The following is a 24,257-nucleotide window of genomic DNA, read 5'->3' as shown; positions in this document are numbered from 1 at the left end:
CAATTAGATCATGAATTTCTCCAGATTAGGAACATGAATGATTCATTTTTGCACACTTAGTAGTAGCAAGCAAAGGCTTGGCATGGAATAGGAAATTTAGAAATATTTGTTGTGGAAATGGATGCTTGAGGGGAGGGTCTAATTGAATCTCTACTGCTCTTAGTGACTTACTTGACAAATAGAATTTGACAGAAATGACATTGGGGAAGTTCTGAAGCTAGGACATAAGAAATCTTATAGCTTCTGCTTGGGTTTCTTGGAAACCCTGAGCAGCTATGTAAGAAGTCAGACTGCTCTGTGGAGAGGCCCTGAGACTACATGGAAAAGGAGAGTGCCTGACTAAGTCAAACCTTCCAGCCATCCCCATCAAGGCACCAGGCACGTGAACAAGCCATCTTGTACCCTGCAGCCCAGACCAGCCACCATGTGAATACCATGAGTGACTCAAGTTGATGCAGTATGGAGTAGAAGAATCATCCAGCTGAGCCCTGTCTCAATCCCTGACCAATGAAGTCATGAGATATCGTAAAATGGTAGTTAGTCTAGGCTACTACATCTTGGGGTACTTATATAGAATCAGATTACTGGAACATTTGGAGATATAAGCACACCATTGAGGTAAGCTCCATTCACGTTTCTGAGTACCACTGTCTAAGGGCGTTCTTCAGGCAGTACTCAGAGTTGTCCTGCCCTGCCTTTGTCTTTCTCAGAGGACTTCTGGCTGCTGTTCACCTTTGAAATTTGGGCTTCAGGACCTACACTAATCCCTACTGCTTCCCAAAGGTTTTGTGGACTCTCCCCAGGCCATGGTCAGCACTTTCTCCTCTGCATACCAATAGCATGTGTTTCCTGTACCATCCTTTGAAAATTCTGACATGACTGTTGCCTAAAATTATGTTTCAATCTTACCTGGGCTTTTACATTTTTCTGTTCCTGTATTTGCAGGAGATTGGGCTGTATGACATCTGAGCTCTCTTCTAGCTCAGCAATTCCAGGATTACATCTAAGATATGTGAGCACTTACTCTAATCAGATCTGAACTTCTTCTTTTTGGAGATTTTTCAGGAATAAGGCCTGGGACAATCATCTTTTTAAGAGAGTCTTTCTCAGTCACCCAGGCTGGAGTGCAGTGGCATGATCTCAGCTCACTGCAACCTCTGCCTCCCAGGTTCAAGTGATTCTCATGCCCCAGCCTCCCAAGTAGCTGAGACTATAGGCATGCACCACCACCATGCATAGCTAAGTTTTGTATTTTTAGTAGAGACAGGGTTTTCTCATGTTGGCCAGGCTGGTCTCAAATTTCTGGCCTCAACTGATCCACCCATCTTGGCCTCCCAAACTGCTGGGATTACAGGTATAAGCCACTGCGCCTGGCCTGTTCTGCCTTTATATGGGATGAGCATGAAAGCGGCCTTGCAGAAAGAAATACACATCTCAGACTCTGGAACCAAGCAGACAAAGCCTAGGTATTTCAAGGTGCTCTGAGGATCACTAGGGATGATCACTTGGAGATCTCCAGCACCTGGAGACCTTGGGAAGTGGAGGTCGTGCATAGCCTCTCCTATCAGACGAGGGGCCCTCAGGCCCAGCTCGCAGGTTGCTAGGCAACCTGGAGAGAGCTCAGCAGGGTCACTGGGTCATTCTTGTCTGCACAGGGACGAGAAGGATACGCCTCCTTTCCCTCTCATGTCCACCAAACCTTGGTCTCTTCTATTTTGCCCTATAGTCTAAAACAATCCTAAACCCCCGCCTTTGTGTTGTCAGGCCCCATCCCCCACCAGCTTTGCCCAATGGAGAACAAACATGCTCTGTGCCTCATCCATGCTGTCAAGAATTTCTTTTTCTCACACTCTGCATCCTTGAGCAGTCCTTCATGAAACCACAGCAGATGTTTCTCAGTCCTTTCATTTTCTTTTTTCAGAGGAATTGTAATCGGCTGCGCTTTAATTAGGATCTCCCCGAGGATACTTCGGCTTTCTTCCACACCCGGGAGTTTGCAGATTCCCTCTTAGTGCACCAGGCTGATTAGATTTCTTAATTCCCTAAAACATGCTGTCTCGAAGCCTAATACCCTTGTAGGGATGAGGTCTGTTTCTCTGCCTCTCCTCTCATTACAGTGCTAAATCCAGGCAGTGGTCTCCCTTACGGCACTTGCTTCTTCCCTGGCTCCGGACCCCTTTTTTGATGGGTAAGTGGTCTCTTAAAAGCAACCTCTCTTTGCATGAACAGCCTCACGGAAGCTGAAAAGTGCCCTCTGCACAGATTTTTAAAGTCCTCTCCTGGGCACTAGGTTGGCACCAGTCTCCTGAGTTGGATCTAAATTGGGGTGGATACCTAGCATAAGCCTTGTTCAGGTTTAGTTGTAGCTTCTCATTTATTCACAGTCAATTATTGCATGAATTTTTATTGTGCTACTGACATGTGCCATGGCGATATAATGGCTAACATGGTTCCTAATTTCATGGAAATGATAGAGATCAATAAGTGAAAAGATAATTGAATCCCATGTGATGCTGTGAAGGGTGCTTTGCACAAAGCACGACTCCTTGGCAGGTGTTTAAGTCTTTGAGGTACAGAGAAAGATTTATGGGAAAAGCAACGTCTAAATTGAGACTTGAATAGTAAGTAAGAGTTTTTGGAAGACTGAGAATGAGATGAGAAGGTATGGTAGAAGAGAGGAGAGCATTCTAGGCAAAGGGAAGACCCTAAGGCAAGAGACAGTGAGGCTTGTCCTGGGACCTGCAAAAAACTCTTTGTTGCTGGAGTGCAATGCAATGAGCAGGGAACTAGGGCTAGAGGGAGTGGAATGAGGAGTGTTGAGAGATGAAGATGGAAAGGTAGGCAGGTGCCAGAGCATGCAGGAACTTGTGAGTCTTGTGAAGTCATTTGTGCTGCATCAGGTAGAGGTGGGTACCCTCCCTTATTTCTTTAATAGTGTGGAGATTAGCACCTGGCACAGCCCAGGAATTGGGAAAGCCGCTGAGTACTCACACCGTAGTTAAGGCTGGTCCTGGCAGCAGATGCCTCTGAAACCTAAAACACACACCATCTCTGCTCTTTGAAGCCTGCAAACCTTCTGACAAAGAAGCTGCCTTGAAAGACAAAATGGGTCCAGCAGGGAATTAGACAGAAAATATTTACAGACTCGGTGAACCAAGAGCTGGGTGTTCCGGGCTGTTGAAGAAAATGGAGTAATGGGATAGAAGCTGCTTTCAACTTCCTGCTGTAAGTATCACCACCACTACTTCCAAGCATGGTCCAATATCCACCCTAGGTGGATGCTATTGTTTTTTTGTTTGTTTGTTTTTGCTTTTTGTGTTTTGTGTTTTTTGAGATGGAGTCTCACCCTGTCGCCCAGGCTGGAGTGCAATGGCGCAATCTCGGCTCACTGAAACCTCCGCCTCCCGGATTCACATGATTCTCCTGCCTCAGCCTTCCGAGTAGCTGGGATTACAGGCACCCGCCACCACGCACAGCTAATTTTTGTATTTTTAGTAGAGATGGGGTTTCACCATGTTGGCCAGGCTGGTCTTGAACTCCTGACCTCATGATCCGCCCACCTCGGCCTCCCAAAGTGCTGGGATTACAGGCGTGAGCCAATGCACCCAGCCAGATGCTATTATTAATACGTGCCACAGATATATGGGTTGCCTTTTTTATTTTAGGAAGTTTTAAAAATCCACAGTTTGTCTCAAAATCTTTTCGGGCTAGAAACCAGAAGAATGGAAGAAGGAGGCAGAAAGGGCAGTTGTGTTTGTTATTTTTTGTGTGTCCATATTCAGGGTAAAGCAGAGGAATCAAGCTCTCCATTCCTTTCTAGGAGGACCCAAGGCCAGGAAAAAAGAAAATTTTTGGATATCAGAAATCAGAATAGGCCTGGAGTTGGGGAATAAATTAGGAAAGACACGGACTCAAGCAAAGGAAGACATCAGAAGTAGAGGTTGGCCAAAGGACAAAACTACAAAGCAGCAATTGCAGATTGAATCAAATCATCAGCTACTGGACATTACAACATTCACCATGGAGAGTAACAATAATATGCATTTATCAGAACTTCACTATGTGCCAGGCACAACATTTTATGGAAGATGAACAGGTAGATAGACAAACAGATATGAGTACATAGCTAGGTAAGTAGGTAGATAGGTAGCAGGATTCTCTGTCTCCCTGTTCCTTCTGGTAAGAAGATAAAAGCTAATGACTTCAAAAGCATAACTGTGCATTCAATATTCATAGAAAGGGTCTATGTGTGGTAGGAAAGAGACACAGGACAGGCATGCTTGTCAATTAAAAGATTACAGTAGTGTGGTAAACTAGCCTTATAAGCCTGGGTGAGGATTATTGGTGCAGTATTAACCCTCACAGGAATAGATACCCAGTTACGTTTTACTACTCCAGGCTGTTGAAGAAAACTGGAATAAAAAGTCAAGGCAGTGGCCAGATGCAGTGGCTTAAGCCTGTTATCCCAGCACTTGGGGAGGCCGAGGTGGGCAGATCAACAGAGATCACGAGTTTGAGACTAGCCTGGCCAACATGGTGAAACCCCACCTCTACTAAGAATACAAAAAATTAGCCAGACATTGTGGTGAGTGCCTGTAGTCCCAGCTACTCAGGAGGCTGAGGCAGGAGAATCACTTGAACCTGGGAGGCAGAGGTTGCAGTGAGCCGAGATCGCACCATTGCACTCCGGCCTGGGCAACAGAGCGAGACTCCGTCTCAAAAAAAAAAAAAAAAAATCAAGAAGGAACCCAAGGCAGATGGTTCTCAAGTCTTCCCCCCATGCCACTTCGCCTTTGCAGTTTTCCATCTCCCCCACCCAGCAACAGAAGCAGATGCAGGAATCCTGAGATACAAAAGGAGGCTGAAAACTCGATAATTGCTAGGGAATAATGATAGTCTAAGAAAGAAGGAGAGTAGGAGGGAAGGGGGCTTGGTGAGAAAGATGGGAGTCTGCTCCACATTCTTCCCTGGCTGGGAGATTGTCTGCAAGGGCACCTGGAGGCTGGCAGCTGGTACTATGAGCTGCTATTAAAGCCCTGTTATCCAGAATGATTACAAACAGCTAGTTGAAAAGATGGTTAGAGAAATCTTTTAAAAATGAAATATACATACCCTAAAGCTTTTGTTTCAACCTAAAACATATGACTGCATATTTGTTTGCCTTTTACCATAGGGCCCACACTGTTCTTTGAGCCAGGGCCTGCAAATTGGATATCCCGATCTTCTTTTATGAGCCTCCTTTACATTTCAATTCTAGTTTAAAATCTTTCAAAATGGGATGAGGATGTCAAGAAACACATGAAACAATCTGAGTGAACAATCACTTCCCATTTTACCGTTGTTTTCCAACTGCTTAGTATTACCTCACATACATCTGATGGCACAGCATTTTAAAATAACTTAGCTTTTTCAAGCTTCTCCAACTAATTTCACTTAGTTTCTTGGAGACACTGCTCTATTTCCTCGTACATGCACATTTTATCAACTTATATAATATCTAATTAGGTTAAAGTAACAAGAGTAGCAGGATATCAAATAGGACTTTCACTGTTAACCCAGAATTAGCTACTAAAACTCAAAGCAAATGGCAAAGTAGCCTCTAGTCACCCACATTCTAAAGGAAAATGAGAGTATTAGGAGGCCACACACACCCCCTTCAGGGTATCAAGGGGAGGCTAAAACCCCCAAACCTTCATTCTACATAAGTAGATGAATGACTGGAGGAAGAGATGGAATTCTAGGATATCAGCAGGACAATGGCATGTGTGTGGGTCTATGTATTCCCTTCCTCCCCACAATGGGAGCAGAAGAGTCACTCCTCATTTCACAACATGAAAGGAAGACTCTTAGGCATCCCCAGTAGAGACTGGGGGCACATGCAATGATGATAGTCTAGCACTTTGTTCTTTGGTTGGAGGATGGCTGGACATCATACTTTCTGATCTGCCCCTGCTCCATGCCTATTTGAGCAGAGGGAGAACAACATTTGGAGAAATGCCAGGGCAATGAGGAGGAACCAGCAGGAAAAGGTGCATTCCCACAGTTGAGGATGATGAGCCTCTGTGGGTTTGTGGACACTAAAGACTGCAGCCAGGAGCTTGGGACCAGAGCTGGTTACTGGTGAGGGGTCATCCTTAGCAAAAGTCTACAAGCTGGAATATGGGCCATGAGCTGAGGGACGCCTATCTTGGACCTATGCATGTACCTCTGTAGCGAGTCCACATGGAAGTGCCTACCACACAAAGGGCATCTCTGGGAATCAGTGATGGACACTTGGCCTGTAGCATGATTCATTTTTCCCCTTTTCCAGCTTGTACCCCTAGAGTTAAAAAGAACAGATGTTGTAATCATTGTGAAGAGGAAAGGAAGTACTTTTAGAAACTGTCTGTAAAACACATATAAATATATAGACACCTAACAGTAAAAATAATGATAGCAAATCTTTCTATGGCACCTAATAGGCACTATTCTAAACACTTTACCTATGTTAATTCATTTCTAAATATTGATGCTTATATTGATATTTAGGAATATATAAGAACATACATAGACATATGTATGCCTTTTAGCCTATAAAAATGAAACTTATTTATTCAAAAGTGGGCACACAAAGCACTGTTAGTTGCTTACTCAGCAGCCCCCTCCACCATTCCTTTTTTTCTAACAGAACTCAATTTTATTCTGGGTAGCCACATGCCCATCCCCAAGTGATGAATCATGATTGTTCTTCTCTTTGCCATATGACCCTGCTTTTTTGAAATAGGTGAAAAGTTTTCAGAAAAGTTTTGCTTTCCTGATTAAAGGGATGGATTGCTGGAGCTCTTCCTTCCTCCTTCTTTCCCCTTGGACACAGATGTGGCATCTGGAGCTTCAGCAACCATTTTGCATTTATTAGGTAATAAGTATGAATAGGCAAAGCAAGCCTGCTAAGGATAGTAGAACAGAAAGATTAAAAGACACATAGTCTTTGACTGTATTACACAGCAGCTGAACCAACAACACACTTCTAAATGGGAAGGGCAGAAAGTGGGTATTGTTTAAACCTGGGTTACGTTTCATGTTATTCACAAATAAAACATTCATAATTAATAATATTCATCCCCAAATAGACATATACCTAAATTACAATATAAAATAGATTTAATAGATTTTAAAGCCCCTCTATTTTATTTAGTTGTATATTTAAGTGTATTATATCAGTGATCCAATGTAAGTGGACAGAACTGTGTCAGTTGCAGTGGCGGGCACCTGTAAGTCCCAGCTACTTGGGAGGCTGAGGCAGGAGACTGGCATGAACCCGGGAGGCAGAGCTCGTAGTGAGCCAAGATTGTACCACTGCACCCCAGCCTGGGCAACAGAGCGAGACCCCATCTCAAAAAAAAAAAAAAAAAGAAGGCCTTTTCAGAATAGTTGAAATGAATTCTTAAGAGTAATATATAAGTAGTACTCTAACCGTGAACACTAACTAATATATAACTACTATATATATATATATATATATATATATATATATATATATGAAATCACAGGGCTTTACCACAACAAATAAAATTATATCTCATTTCTCTAAGCACCTCTGTTCTAATTAGAAGAAGACAAGATTAAAAATGACACAGATTTAATTATTGTAGCTTTGTGAAACATTTTGAAATTAGGAAGTATAATGCCTCTAACTTAGTTTTTCTTTCTCAAGATTGTTTTGGCTATGCGGGGTCTTTTGTGACTCCCTTTGAACTTTAGAATTATTTTTCCTATTTATGTAAAATATGCCATTGGCATTTCTATAAGTATTGCATTGAATCTGTAGATTGCTTTGGGTAGTATGGACACTGTAATAATATTAAGTCTTCCAATCCATTAACCCAGAATATCTTTCCATTCATCTGTGTCTTCTTTAATTTCTTTCATCAATGTTCTATTGTTTTCAGTGTACAAATCTTTCACTTCCTTAGTTAAGTTTATCCCTAAGTATTTTATTCTTTTTGATGCTATCATAAGTGGAATTATTTTCTTAATTTCCTTTTTAGGTAGTTTATTTTTAGTGTATAGAAATACAGCTGATTTTTTATGTTGATTCAGTGTCCTGCAATTTTACTGAATTTTTTTATTAGTTCTGTTTTGTTTATGTGTATGTGTGAAGTCTTTAGGGCTTTCTAATTATAAGATCATGTCATCTGTAAACAAAAAATTTTACTTCTCCCTTTCCAATTTAGATGCCTTCATTTCTATTTCTTGTCAAATTGCTCTGGCTAGGACTCCCAGTTCTATGTTTAATAGAAATGACTAGAGCGGGCATCCTTGCCTTCTTCCCTATCCTACAGGGAAAGTTTTCAGCTTTTCATCATTGAGTATGATGTTAGCCATCGGCTTTTCACATACAGCCTTCAAATTGGTGAGTTAAAATCCTTCTTAGTCCTAGTTTGTTGAGAGAATTTTTATCATGAAGCAGTGTTGAATTCAGCCAAATGATTTTTCTGTATCAATTAAGATGATCATATGATTTCTTTCCTTCATTCTATTATGTGCTGTATCGTTGTATCACATTAATTAATTTTTGTATGTTAGACAATTCATACATTTCAAGGATAAACCCAACTTGGTTATGGTGTATGATCCTAAAACTACTCGGGAAGCTGAGGCGGGAGGATCACTTGAGCCTAGGAGGTAGAGACTGCAGTGAGTTGTAATTGCACCACTGCACTCCAGCCTGGGCAACAGAGCAAGGCCTTGTCCAAAAGAGAGAGAGAAAAAAAAAGAAAACAGAAAAAGAGAGAGAGAGAGATGACCAATGGAACAGAATGGATAGCCCAGGAATAAAGCCATGTGTATACGGTTAACTGATCTTTGACAAATGCGCTAAGAATACACAATGGGGAAAGAAAAGATAGTCTCTTCAACAAATGCTGTTGAAAAAACCCTGCTTTTTTCTTACTCCACACACAGGAGTCAACTTAAAATGAATTAAAGACTTAAAGATAAGACCTGAAAGTTCAAAACTCCTGCAAGAAAACATAGGGGAAAAGCTTTATGGCATTGGTCTTCGCAGTGATTTCTTAAATATGATACCAAAAGCACTGGCAACAAAAGCAAAAGTTAACAAGTGGTACTACATCAAACTAAAAAGCTTCTACACAGGAAAGCAAACAATTAATAGAGTGAAAGGCAACCTAAGGGATGGAAGAAAATATTTGCAATGCAAACCATATATCTGCTAAGAAGTTAATTTCCAAACTATGTAAGGAACTTCTATAAGTCAATAACAAAAGCAAACAAATAACCCAATTAAAAATGAGCAAAGAGGCTGGGCGCAGTGGCTCATGCCTGTAATCTCAGCACTTTGGGAGGCCAAGGCGGGTGGATTACCTGAGGTCAGGAGTTTGAGACCAGCCTGGCCAACATAGCGAAACCCCATCTCTACTAAAAATACAAAAAATTAGCCAGGCATGGTGGCAGGCACATCTAATCCCAGCTACTCAGGAGGCTGAGGCAGGAGAATTGCTTGAACCCAGGAAGTGGAGGCTGTAGTGAGCTGAGATTGAGCCACTGCACACCAGCCTGGGTGACAGAGTGAGACTTCGTCTCAAAAACCAACCAACGAACAAAAAAAAGAACAAAGAACTTCAATAGACATTTGTCCAATGACATACAGATGACCAAGAGGCATATGAAAAGATGTTTATCATCACTAACCATCAAGGAAATACAAATCGAAACCATATAAGATATCAACTTACACTTGTTACAATGGCTGTTTTCAAAAAAACAAACAAACAAAAGGTAAAAGGTAGCAAGTGTTGGCAAAGACATGGAGAAATGAGACTTTTGTATATTGTTAGTGGGAATGCAAAATGTTTCAGCTGCTATGGAAAATAGCATGAAGGTTTCTCAAAAAGCTAAACATAGAATACCATATTCCAGCAATTCCATTTCTAGGTATTCATCCAAAAGAATTGAAATCAGGTTCTCAAAGAGATGTTTACACTCCCACATTCATTGCAGCATTATTTGCAAGAGCCAAGATGTGGAAACAACCTAAATGCTCATTGATGGATAAAAGATGGATAAAGAAAATGTAATATGTGTGTGTGTGTGTGTGTGTGTGTGTGTGTGGTTTATTTACATATACATATAATGGAATATTGTTCAGCCTTGAAAAAGAAGAAACCCTGCAATATTCATCAATGTGGATGAACCTGGAAGACATTATGCTAAGTGAAATAAGCCAGTCACAGAAGAGCAAATATTGCATTTTTCCACTTATATGAAATATCCAAAATAGTCAAATTTATAGTACCATAAAGTAGAATTTTGGTTTCCAGAGTCTAGAAGAAAAAGGAAATAGGTAATTGCTATTCAACAGATTCAGTTTCAGTTTTGCAAGATGACTATGTTCTAGAGATCTGCTGTACAACATCATGCCTGTAGGTAATGATATGATCTTGTCCATTTAAAAATTTGTTAAAAGGCTAGATTTCATGTTAAATGTCCTTACCACAATAATAAAAAGAGTGAAACAGAAGAGGTGTGCATAGTAGCTGGGTTTCCTTAAAGCAAAAGAGAGAGAAAGGGAAAGATTTAGAATTGAAAAAGAATACGTGATTTAAAAAAATAAAAAGATTCCTTCAATACTAGTTAGGAATAAATAGTAAGAGAAGTCAAACTGCATGTTGGTCTTCATTAACTTTTGCTACCTCAGCCTTCAGATCAAGCCGTACAGGGTGGCTGATGTTAATTCACATTGTGCTTTTTCAAGCACCCTGTGTGTCTGTCTCCATTTTGGTGAAGATTTGCATCCAGCCCCAGGCTGGCAGGTACTCTCAGTAAATATTAACCGCTTGGCCCTAATGCACCTGAATGGACCATTCTTGACACAAATTAATGTGCTCCGAGGAAGGATTCATAGAACCTTCAAATTTTGAAAAGTAGAAGTCAGAAAAGTGTCTTGATCAAATCTCTTTTGATTGCAAATAATACAGACCAACTCAAGCCAGCATTTAAAAAGGGGTCGAGGAGTGGCTGTTTGTGGTTCATTCAAAGGAAAAGATTTGTATTTAGTTTTAAGTAAGGCTAGATCCAGTTAGTCAGACAATGTTGACAGGATCAGTTTCTATCCCTTAACTCTGGTCTTTATTGCATTTGCTTAATTATCAGCCATGTCCTCACCACACTGGTAGAAGCAGCAGGGCCAGAGTGCAGAAGTTCCTGGAAGCTCCATGCTTACATGATCCAAGCTTCTAGGCAAATAGAAAGAGAACTTCTCTGTTCTAGAAGTCATACAGAAGTTCTATAACTGTATCTCACTGATTTTCAGATTGGGTTACAGGCCCATCCTGAACCAATCGTGGTAAAAGAGAGATCATGTTATCAATGACTGAGCTGGGAGTAGGTACCTTTCCCTGGGGCTAGGGGTTATATCAGCTACCTATGACACAATGACTGAGTAGGCTGGGAGTGCTTTCCTAAAATATTGGACACTGTAATAAAGAGAAGGGGAATGGGTCCATCGTAGGAAAACTCAGATGTCTTATACAGATAAGGAAAGTTATTGAATCACCATTAACTGAGTGTGTACTATGAGGCTGAGGAAGCTATGAGCATTGAGTCTTTTAATCTACACCACACTTGCAGAGGTTGATGTAATTATCCCTATTTTACAATAGAAGAAACTGAGATGTGGAATATTTAGAAAACGTTTTCCAGCATCACGAAACTAGTAAGTCAAATTGCAGAGACTCTAACACAACATACACATTTCATCCTAATGTGTCTACTCTCTGGTGTTTTGCCTTCCATTGCCCCATATATAAACCCACCAATGAGTCAAGCAAGTTCCCGTTCAGTCTGAGGTGGGATAAGCCTAGTGCTTATCTTCTGTTCTGCTTGGGGTCAGCAGGTTATTTCAAAGGCGAGCTGAGAATGAACAGTACCTTGAAGTGGGAACAAAGTTAGTAAATTGAGAAGAAAAGATACAAACAATATTGTGAATATTGAATATTCTAAATCTGTAAAAAATGTACCAAAAGAAAAAAGACTGGAATCATAAATCCAAAAAGGATGAGAATAAGGGCTTCAGGGAGTTAAGATTTGAGGAATTATTTTCTTCTTTAGATTTTCCTGATCTTTCCAAACATTCTACCATGAGAGTGATTTATTTTTAATCAGAGAAAAATCTATTTAAAACAATCTTGCAAGTATAGGGTGAAGAAAGGTAAAATAACCTCTATGATATTTGAATTGGGTTGATAAGCTGGAGAAAGCTGTAAAGATCTTGTCAGGTTTCTGTGAATAAAATTTTTTTTAAAAAGGAAGCATTGGAGTTAATAGCAAATTCTCTGCATGAACAGAAGTTAATATTTTCATGCCCTCCAGCACTCAGGGACCAGCAGCACACAGTGCATGTATATATATTAACAACCTGGACATGGGTACAAATAGCAAGGTTGAAAAACTCGCTGACTCAGGTTGGTGGAGATGAAGCAAGGACAAACTTGGAGAATTCTTCCTGGAAGATTTTGAACTTCTAGGATTGTAGGCAGAAGAAAAGGTGAGCAGTGGATCCAGGGGAAAGAAAGGAAATAGGTTCTTCCTCTGGGGTGCAGGGCCCTGAACAATTCTCAGTGGGGAAGGGATCCTAGTTCTCACCTACATTAGTCTGTGTTCTCTAGAAAAGCAGGATAGATAGATAGATAGATAGATACATAGATACATAGATAATAAATAGATGATAGATGGATGGATGGATAGATAGACAGACAGACAGATAGATATTCTGTCTCTCAAAAACATCAAACTCAAATTGAGAGATATTCTATAAACAACTGCCCTGTAAGAGAGGGAGAGGGAGAGACAGAGAGAAAGAGAGAGAGAGATTTAGGTATGGTCTGAGATAGATTTAGGTAAGGTCTGAGAGCTGGAGAGCTTGCAGATTTAGGTGTAGATTCCAGTCCAAGTCCAAAGGTCTGAGAACCAGGAGGAGCACCAAGGGTAGATCAATGTTCTAGCCAAGCAGTCAGGCAGAAAGAGAAAGAGAGAGACTCCTGCCTTCCATCCTCCTTTTGGTTCTATTCATCCTTTTTCATTCTTTATTTTCTATTCAGGCCCTCAGTGGATTGGATAATACCCACCCACACTGGGGAGAGCCATTCCCTTTACTCAGTCTAACGATTTGAATGCTAATTTCTTCTGGAAACAGCCTCACGGACACACTCATAAATAGCATGTAACCAGATACCTGAGCATCCCATGATGCAATCAAGTTGAAACACACAGTTATCATTCTCCCTGAAACCCCTTTACCCCGTGAAATCGAAGAATATAATCTTCATCACAATCAGAGCCCCTTGGATTTCTGTTACACATCACAGTTTGCAAGCCACTTTCTCATTTGCTATCTCATCTGATTCCTGCCATCTCTTCATTGGGCTAGAATAGCAAGAGGAGCAAATCTCTTAAAAGTTTGGTTGTGACTGTCTCACATCAGAAGATAAAGAAAACAGAAAGCTTCAAGCTATGTTTTATGTTCATGTTCTGAACTGAAAGTAGTGTTTTAAGAAAGTCAAAGTGGTCTTGGAATTTCTAGCAATGGCTAAACAAAGTGTGTGCCTTTGTGCTATTGGTGCTTGTTGTACTAAGAAAAAAAAATGAAGTTGAGTCATTAAGAAAGAAGTCTCCCTCCACTAATGAATAAACCGGTGATCATATGCTGCCCAACAGACAAACTGGGAAGGACACAGCATCATTTTTGTGGTATTCCTGCTGAAAAAAAAATCATAACCTCATGAATCTAGTCATCAGGCAAACTCAAATTGAAACGTACTCTATTATAAGCAACTGGCCTATACTCTTCAATAATAATTCATGAATGATAAACTGTGAATAACTGTTTCAGATTAAAAGACACTAAAAAGATAGCAACAATTTAATGTGCCACATGATTCTAGGTGGAATTCTAGACCAGAAATTGCTTTGGCTATAAAGTACATTATTAGGATAATTGGTGAAATTTGAATAAGATCTGTAGGTTAGATAAGTATCATTAAATCAATGTTAACTTTCTGATTTTGGTCATTGTACTCGATTATGTAAGATAATGTCTTTGTTTTAAGGAAATACTTGAGTATTTGGGGTAAAGGGACTTCACGCCTGTAACTTGATCTCAAATAATTCAGAAATAAATACATGGATAGATAGATACATACTTACAGAGTAACGGATATGGAATGGCAAAGCTAATGGGTAAAGAGACAAAGAGACAAAGCTAACGGGTACAGATACATAGATATAGATATAGATATAGATATATAGATATAGAATGATAAAGAATATTCATAATTGGGGAACTGTGAATACAAATGGTAGAAGAATTATTTATACTATTTTCTTGCAATTTTATGTAAGTTTTAAAGTATTTCTTTTTAAGTTTAAAAAGAAGGGAAAACAAAACAAACAAGCCCTCATTTCTGTGAGGGCAAATTTGGGATGGATGGGAGGTAAAAAGCAAGTCGCCTTCTCTTTCTGATTAAAGACGCAGGAAGAAGACAGGTGGTTGAATGTGGTCACATGCAGCACTGATGAGGTGTACATTCTGCTTGTTTGCTTGACTTGACTCTGTTCTTTTTCCCCTCACAAAAACCACTGTCTGAGAGCACTCACTATGGTCACATGAGCCTCCAGTCACACCTGCTCCTGGAGAGACACCCTCTAGCCCATGAGACTATCACACCCCAGAACCAAGGATTGGAGATGAGGAGGAATGAGCTACATATGATTCTCTAATAAATGGACATCAGTCTTAAGAGTATGAGTGTTAAAAGCACTTATTTCAACTTGTCCATGCGGATGGGTTGCTAAGGATGGTAACAAGCTGCTTTTATAATTGAAACAATGGAACTTGCCAGTGAGCTGGCTGTGATGTCTAACACTTGAGCTATAGCAAAATGGCCCGACAGAGCCTGAATGATCCTGTCTTCAGCCTAAACAAAATGGATAGACCACAGAAACCCTGCCTCCGATAAGAGGCCAGTATGGTGCCCAGACTAGGACAACATCTGAGGAAATTGGCACACAGAGACTTGTTGAATGACTTGTGAAACTTGTTCAGACGGGTGTAGTGGCTCATGCCTGTAATCCCAGCACTTTGGGAGGCCGAGGCGGGTGGATCACCTGAGGTCAGAAGTTCGAGACCACCCTGGCCAACATGGTGAAACCCCATCTTTACTAAAAAACACAAAAAATTAGCTGGGTGTGATGGTGGGTGCCTGTAATCCCAGCTACTCAGGAGGCTGAGGCAGGAGAACTGCTTGAACCCAAGAGGCAGAGGTTGCAGTGAACTGAGATCACGCCATTGCACTCCAGCCTGGGTGACAAGAGCAAAACTCCGTCTAAAAAAAAAATGAAAGGGAATAGAATGAGCTGCAATGCAATACACTGTGATACAACATGATGTGATGGAATTATACAACAGGACAGACACTGTCAAGCAGATAATAGAACATAGGTGACAACTCCTAACATTCATGGCATGAAACAACCTTGACCTGGATGGTGTTCTGCATACTCAAAACTGTAAGTGATTTAGTTCCATGTTCTTCTTCCATATTTTCTTCTCAGCTGAGAAGAGAAATTTATAATATAAATATTTGACTTTCCAGTCAGAAAGATCTAGATTTTTCTATCCTGGCTTTACCCTTTGCCAGCTTGAAAACTTTGGGAAATTCATTCATGTCTTTAAATTCCAAACCCCTCAATGGGGAAAATATGCTTGGGTCACAGAGCTTTAAAGAGAAAATCTGAGACATATAGTAAACATCAAAGTGCCCAGAAGAGACATTGGCACACAGAGGTACAAAATACTTTTTATTCTGACTGTCCATCTTTACTTTCTCAGCATTTGTCTACAGCACACATTGTGTCCCAGAGGGACTAGAGAGTTGGGCCCTCTGGAAGGCCCTCATTTCACCTTTAATCACTAGGTAACCGACCACATGTGGCTTGAGTCTGGGATCATGAATGGATGGGGCTCCTTCTGGAACCTTATCCTCTTACACACCAAGTGAACATTTTGGAAATATTTTTATCCAAATGGATGACAAAAACAGTAGTGAATATAATGGAAAATATCCTGATATGAACCCCTTCCTTTCTTAACTAGGCCACAAAAATGAGGCACCCTTATTCATAATGGGAAGTGATGCTTCGTTGCATTTGACAATTTTTGATTTTATATTTATTCTTTTTTATAGTGTCTGTCTCCCCTTTAGACTGTAGTCACCACAAGGCAGGAATGATATCTCATTCATCAATTCCATAGTGCCTATCACAGAGTTGCCAGTGCGTGGTAAATGCTAAATAAATGTGTGAATAAATGAATGAATGAATATAATTTTCTAGGTTTGGAGGGGCTTCTTAGAAGTCACTTGGAGCACTCTGTGTCTGTTGTCTGGATTACACCCATAGAAATTCCACCTGTCCATTCAATTCTAAAATATTATCCATGAAAAATTTCTAATCTTGCCCAACCTTAGTTCCCTAGGACTAATCATGGAAGGATTTGCCTCCAACCTCCTAGGGTGCAGCCAAGTTGGAAGACATTCTCTGTGTCCCGATTCTCAAAAGAGGAAGATGAGGCTCCATTGGATTGGACCAGGAATTATGTGCTGGGGTGAGGCTGTCATCTCCAGCCTTTTACCTGTGCAATAAAGTGACCAACTAGGAGAGGACCTTGGAAGCCAGAGAAGACCTGAACAGGAAGAGTGAGATGTCAAAATCCACCTGGAGAAGAGAGTAACACGAGTTCCTACATCCTGACTAAGATAGCTCCAGGGAGGTGAAATTGTGGGTTCTAGAGTCAGATAGACTGGGTCTGAATCCCAGATCCACCAAGTGAGTGCTCTGGGACCTCAGAAACACTCCATAAATCACGTGTGCCTCAGTTTCCTTCTCCTTCAAATGGAACGGGACAATATAGTACACAGGATTACCATAAATGAAGTAATATGGTAAATAAATTAGAACAGAACCAGATTCATAATAAGCATTCAATCTTTGCTCTTTTTATGGCTATCCAGGGTAAAGAACAAGCCTGTGTCAACAAGAGACCGAATAAGAAACCCTCAAGGAGGAGACGTGGGAGTTGCCTTCATTCATTGGATAGAGTGCCGCAGCACAGGATGCTCTGAGAGGCCAGCACCACACCCTCTTGACCATGCTGTAGCCATAAATGTTCCAGAGGCATCTGAGAAAACCACTGCAGAATACACAGAGCACAGCTGCATTTTGTCTTCTCCACCTACAACAGGGTTTGCTCTACCCTGCCATATCACAGGCTCCTGAAAAGACCAACTCACAGCACCACAGGATGTGATTAAGCCTTGGAGAAGATTAATTACCCACTTTCTTAGGAGTCGGTCTCTCCTCGCCACTCACTCAAGTTCCTTTACCCCCCACTAAGCCTCTGAAAGAATCTAACATCATAAACAAGGATCTCACTAGCAACTTGAATTCGGGCTGCAGATCTTTTGTGAAGATTTGGTTACAGATGCTGCTTTAACTTCTGAGGATTATTCTTCAGCATCCAGAGAGACTCCAGTTGCTCTCCTGGGAAATGTTCTCTCACTTGAATAACTCATCTGTTCACCCATTGGCATAACTGCTGCCAGTTCCAAGCACCTGCTGAGGAGTGGACCCAGATTAGGCCTCTGGCAGGGCTACAAAGAACGCATTTCAGTGTTGGACTTCCCATTCCATTTGCATCTTCAGGGGAAGTTAATGTCCCACTCAAGTTTCTCTCAGTTAGGGTGACAGGGAGATGCAGTTCTTCAAATGCTGTCCTCAAGTAGAGAGGGAGACCACAGAGCTCCGACTGGCTTGCCAGCCCATGGAGCCATTTTTTCTTTGGTGGTGGATGCTCTCGGTGTGGCCTCTAGAGCTCCTTTCATGTTCCTTTTCTCTCTGCATTCCCACCGCTCTCCCCTCAGGTGGGTCCACATCACCTCTCGCCTGGACCTCAGTCTGTCTCCTCTCTGCTAACCAGGGTATCTTCACTTCCCTGCAGCTTTCACACAGCAGCCAGATTAATGTTCCTCAGTGCAGCTTTGATCACACCACTGTGCCCAAACAAAATCTTTCATGGCCCCCAGCTACCCAGTGATCAAAGTCCAGGGTCCTCACTCCAGCATTAAAGAGCCTCTGTATTGTGGATCCCAAATCATCACATGCCCCACCTCCATCACCCATCTGTTCCACTCCCACCCACCTCAACCTCAGTTCTAGTCCTTCAAGCTGCAGGCAGCAGCTCATCGAGAAGGTCATGAAATCAATGAAGTATGTGACGAAAGCATTTTAAAATGAAATTTATAGCAAAAGAACAAATATGCATATGGCTTTCTATATAGCAGGCTCCATTCCAAATACTTTGCATAGACTCACATACTTCTCACACTGTCCCTAGGGAAATAAGCACTCTTGCTATCCCTGTTTTACAGATAAGGACACAGACCCAGGGAGGTTAAATAAGTTGTCCAAGGTGATTAATTCTGGCTTGAACCCAGAGAGCCTTGTATCAGAAGCCACACTCTGCTATACTCCCCATGATGTACTATATGGAATAAAACTATATTCTAGATTTTGTAAAACCATATGGAACAGAATAGAAAATTTAGGGCATTCTGTATATACAATGGTAAATGTTCCATGAAGGTCTGTTGGAGATAAATATAAATGTATACACACAAGACTACAGTAGAAAATGTGTATTGTGCTGAGTACACAAGGTCAAGTGTTTGTCTTACTGTGGCTTGTGGTCAAAAACACGTGAAACCTGTTGTTCTGGCTAAAACCAAGGAACTGCCAATGATCTCTCACGCTTCTTTGCCTCTACATCTTCACCCACACTGATCCCAGCACTGGAAATATCTTTCCCTGTCGTTTCTCACCTGTCTCTCTGGTCCAAACATGTCTTGTCCATGGAGTCTTTCTTAATTCTTCTCTTTATTCTGTCTTCTAAATTATAAGCTTCTTGAGGGCTTAGGTACATACATTTCACAATCAGTTCTTGCTTCCTAACAAAGAAGGAAGCATCTTCCAGGAGGCTTTTACTCCCAACCTACTTTCAACCCCCCATTGGTGTGATGAGATTTCTGATATTCGTCTTCTTTCTGTGATACTTTGGGACAATGGTTCTCAAAGTGTGGTCCCCAGACCAGCAACGTCAGCATCGCCTGGGACTTGTTAGAGATGCGTATTCTCAGGCCCCATCCCAGACCTACTGAATCAGATTATCTGAGGGTGAACAACAGCAGTGTGTGCTACAACCAGCCTTCCAAGTGATTCTGATGCTTGTGCAAGTTCGAGAACCACTGGCTTAAGAAAAAGCCATTCTTATTCAATATGAGAGAAGGGTTTGTTTCATGAATCTGGGCCAGTTGGCTGCATTGTATTGCTTATGAGGACAAGGTCAGGGGATCAAATTTGTGTATCCAAGTCAGCAACATGTCACACCACACATTGAATCCCCCAACCCTAGCTTTTGTGCAATTGCAAGCTATTTAGTCCCAAAAGAACTATGGATGTCTCAGTGCCAAAGCTAACTCACCTAAATTATTACTGTCATCGCATTAATGGAGCCAGGCTCACAGCCATGAGCCATCAAGCACCCTGCAGGGGACAGTAAAAGCAGAACCAGGAATGGACAAAGACATTGTTAGAAGTCAAGAGAACATGGACTTTCTAAATATCAAGGCATTTTAGAAGGTATGGCTAAAACAGATTGCAAATGATGACGAAAGGCAGTAAAAATCCAAGTGGGTTTAGGATGGGAAATTTCAAATTTCATAGGAAATCCAAGGTCACAGAAATAATAAACCAGAATGACCTAGGAGCTAGCACTTGATAGATTCAGGAGCATTTCCATGGACAGACATTTTATATTTGAAGAAACTCGAATCTATATTCCGAGAAGTTAAGAAACAAGATCACGCAATGAGGAAATAGCAGAACTAGAATGCAAACCAACTTTTGTTACCCAGGAGTCTCTACTAAAGGTCTGCCTGCCCTGCTGAGGGCACTCCCCTCTCTGCGGTTTCTCTTCTACACTCCTGCCACACTGGCCCCAGTGCTGCCATGTCCACTCCCAGGGCTCTGCACTTACTCTTCCTTCTCTTTTAAGTATTTTTTCACTAGCTGTTCCCAGAGCTGCACCCTCCTCATCCTTTAGGCCTCAACCCAAATGTTACTTACTCAGAGAGTTCTTCCCTGACCACCCAGCCCACACTTCTGTGACTGTATGAGTTTCCTGGGGCTGTTGAAACAAATGACTGCAAAGTTGGTGACTTAAAACAACATAAGTTGGCTGGGTGTTGTGGCTCATGCCTGTAATCCCAGCACTTTGGGAGGCCCAGGCGGGCGGATCATGAGGTCAGGAGATTGAGACCATCCTGGCCAACATGATGAAACCTCATCTCAACTAAAATACAAAAAAATTAGCCGGGTATGGTGGTGTGTGCCTGTAGTCCCAGCTGCTCAGGAGGCTGAGGCAGGAGAATTGCTTGAACCCAGGAGGCAGAGATTGAAGTGAGCCAAGATCACACCACTGCATTCCAGCCTGGACAACAGAACGAGACTCCATCACAAAAACAAAACAAAACAAAACAAAAACATAAGTTTTTTCACTTACAGTTCTGGAGGCCAAAAATCCAAACTCAAGGTGTCGGCAGGGCCATGTCTCTCTGAAGGCACTAGGAGAAAACCTGCCCCATGCTCCTCTCCTAGGTTCTGGTGGCTGCCAGCCATTCATGACATTTCTTGACTTGCGGCTGCATGACTTCCAGTGGCACTGTCCTCTCTGTGTCTGTGTTAAATATCCCTCATAAGAACACCATTCATCGGATTAGGGCACACCCTAACACCATATGGCCTCATCTTAACTTCATTACATCTGCAAAGACCTTATTTCCAAGTAAATCCACATTCATATGCATTGGGCATTAGAACTTTGACACATCCTTTTTGGGGGAGGTGGGGAACAACTCAACCCACACACAGCCACAGACATTTCCTACAATACCCTGTTCTATCGTCTCCATACTGCTTCTCAGTATGTGACATTATCCTATTTATTTATAAGTGTATGTGCTCATTGCCTGCCCAACCCTTCCCCAACTAGAAAGAAAGCTTCTTATAGCCGTGTACCTCTCTGTCTTGTTCACAGATGAATCTCCAGCACATAGAAGGGGGGCCTGGAACAAAGCACTGTTTTACAAAGATTTACTAACTGCCTGAACTGCCTCTCCCACTGGGGTCTTTCATTACATGGTCCCACCTCACCAACCACAGGGATGAATACGTGACCTAAGCTGACTTATCAGAACCATTGTAAGGACAGACCCTGTGAGAGAGGGAACCATGATGTCTCCTCTGAAATCATTGCTGTGAGGATGATGTCATAGTGTTGCCAGATAAAATACAGAATGTCCAATACTCTTTTAGCCTAAATAAAGATCCCATGCTATATTTAGGACAGTGTAAATACTACTTGGGACCTCCTTCTTCTGAAAAAGGTATTTGTTGTTTATCTGAAATTCAACTCAACAGAGCCTTCTTTACTTTTATTTGCTAAATCTGGAAACTCTATGGTGTCAGTCTCAAACTGCCAGAACCTTGTTGTCCACACAAGGAAGGAACAAAACCTCCCTGAGAATGAAGCCTTTGTAGAAGGAAGCAGAGTCAAGAGATAAAGACTAATTCCTGGTCATATTTCCTAAGCCCCTGCATCCAGCCATGCCTAAATGCTTCCTTTACCTCTGAGGCTTCTCAGTAATCTGCGTCAGTAAATCCCTCATCCATCTTACATTTTTCTTTCCTAAGCTATTTGAAACTAAGTTTTTGCTACTTGCAAATGAAGTTCTGGTGAATGTAAATCACCTTCCAATCAGTGCCAATTCTTGCCTTCATGATCTCCTAAAATCCATAATCCCTTAGTTTCCCTCCTAGTTTTTCCACTACTTTCCCCAATGATGCCCATTCCACTCTTAGTTAAGAGTAGTCTGATGTAGTCCTTTGTGTTCAGGCCAGAAAGGTCCATCTCAGCTGTCTCCCTCCAATCTGTATCATGAAGTCCATGAAGATGCAGAGGAGAGCCCCAACAAGACACAAACCCTCTCTCTTGCTGATGGTGACCACCCTATAAAGCATAAATGCAATGTCTTATTATGCTAAGAGGTCCCCTTTTGATCAGGTGTGAAGAATAAAAGCAAGAAAAAAAAGGGAGAAAAAAGCAGGAAACCCTATCCTACTATAGCCAAAATGTTTCTCCTGAGCCTCCAAAGAAACAGGGCCCATTGCAAGGTCTGGGTGCTGTGGGTTTCTTGAGCAGCAGAATCCCAACCTTTCATTCTCTTCTCCAGCTTTACTGCAGAGTCTTAAGAGCAGACCCAGTTGGTCATACAAAAGTGACAGCAAACGAGAAGGTCCACAGAGCTGAGACAGCACCCCAGATGGTATTGCCTGCAGATGACTTGTGCAGTGTTCCTGCTGTCACACATATCCCTTTGGTCCTACATAATAAATCTCCCCTTGCTGATGGGACAGACAGCTAGGATTGCTACTTTTACTTTTGGCAGATCCTGATTTGCTAAAGATTGGCCCCTCCATTCCAAGCAGAAGAGAAGGAACAGGCCAAGTGCTAGGGTGCCAATCCCTTAGCATCTAGGCAGGAGAAAAGAGAGAAAACTCATATCCTTGCCAAGAGATCTGTCAAATGGCCATAGGCAGGGACATGAACCTCCATCCAAATTAAACACTCAGCCTTCTGAGCCCAGTAGTTGCCAAGCATACACTTTGTAAATCAAGACAGCATGTATTCATCCAGCAAATATTTATCAAGATCAGGCAATATGCAAACACTGTGCTAGGCACTTGGGAAAAAAATAATGAGAAAATGTAAACGTGGTTTGCTGTGGTTTGAGGGCTTATAGCCCCTCAAACATTTATGTTGAAACTTTTTTTTTTTTTTGAGATGGAGTTTCGCTCTTGTTGCCCAGGATTGAGTGCAATGATGCCATCTCAGCTCACTGCAACCTCCGCCTCCTGGGTTCAAGCGATTCTCCTACCTCAGCTTCCCAAGTAGCTGGGATTACAGGCACGCACCACCACACCCAGCTAATTTTTGTATTTTTAGTAAAGACAGGGTTTCACTATGTTGGCCAGATGGTCTCAGTCTCTTGACCTTGTGATCCACCCTCCTCTGCCTCCCAAAGTGCTGGGATTACAAGTGTGAGCCACTGCACCTGGCCTATGTTGAAACTTAATTCCCAGTATGAAAGTATTAAGAGGTGAGGCTTTTAAGAAGTGAATAGGTCATGAGCACGTCACAGTCATGGATTGATTAGTCACCTTATGAAAAGGCTGGAGACAGCTAGCTAGACCCCTTTTGCCCTCCTGCTCTTCTGCCATGGAAGGACATGATGTTCATCCTCTTCAGAGGACACAGCCACAGGAGTTACCTTGGGAGCAGAGACCAGCCTCTCTCCAGGCACCAAACCTGATGGCACCTTGACCTTAGATTTCCCAGCCACCAGAACTGAGAGAAATGAGTTTCTATCATTCATAAACTATCCAGTCTCCAGTATTTTGTTACTGCAACAGGAATGGAATAGACACTGTCCCTCAACGTAGCAACTTCTCTAGTTGGACAACTAGGCATCAGCCATATAAATGCTTAAGTAAATGAAGATGTTATTGTGGTAACAGAGAGAAACAGAAAATATGAGAAAAATTACAAAGATTCAGCAGACTTCATTCAATGTTCAACAAATATCTGTTGCACCTCTGCTGGGTTCCAGACATTGGTGTGGGTGCTGGGGTGACAACCTCACTTTATTCAACAAAAGTTTGGATTGAATTATTAACTGGAATTATTTACCCACCTGATGTAGAAGCTCATTTCACTCTCAGCTTGTGCAATGAATGTTCCTCCCATCGGGTTGCTGGCTTTCTGGTTATCTTCAGCCCAGAATGTATGCCTGCAATACCTATTAGTCTAAGCTCACAGAAATCAAGGGTCTGCAATCAGTCACTAGGCTCTTGGGAAAGCAGGGCACAGGCAAATGAGAACTTGAATCAGAATGGAACAGGCCGTTATTTTGTTTTTGGACTCCATCTGTGACACTGGTAGAATTTAGAGAATTACAGAGTAGAATTGATGTAGTATCCAACTGGTTAGCATTCAGGAGCTCTACACTTTGCTGATGATTCATGAGGTG

The 24,257-nt window shown here is 41.8% G+C and overlaps 1 long non-coding RNA gene across 1 annotated transcript; it reads left to right on the top strand.

Moving 5' to 3' along the window:
- Nucleotides 1–1,653: 1,653 nt before the first annotated feature.
- Nucleotides 1,654–22,956, top strand: LOC104003754 (uncharacterized). Its single transcript, XR_676503.4, has 3 exons — nt 1,654–2,188; nt 3,065–3,225; nt 17,067–22,956. It is a non-coding gene; the product is annotated as an uncharacterized LOC104003754 (long non-coding RNA).
- Nucleotides 22,957–24,257: the final 1,301 nt, after the last annotated feature.

The sequence above is a fragment of the Pan troglodytes genome, chromosome 23 (genome assembly GCF_028858775.2).
Source record: "Pan troglodytes isolate AG18354 chromosome 23, NHGRI_mPanTro3-v2.0_pri, whole genome shotgun sequence".
Classification (NCBI taxonomy): domain Eukaryota; kingdom Metazoa; phylum Chordata; class Mammalia; order Primates; family Hominidae; genus Pan; species Pan troglodytes.
Note: the sequence above shows the minus strand (reverse complement) of the source record. Positions and strands in the feature narration are given on the sequence as shown.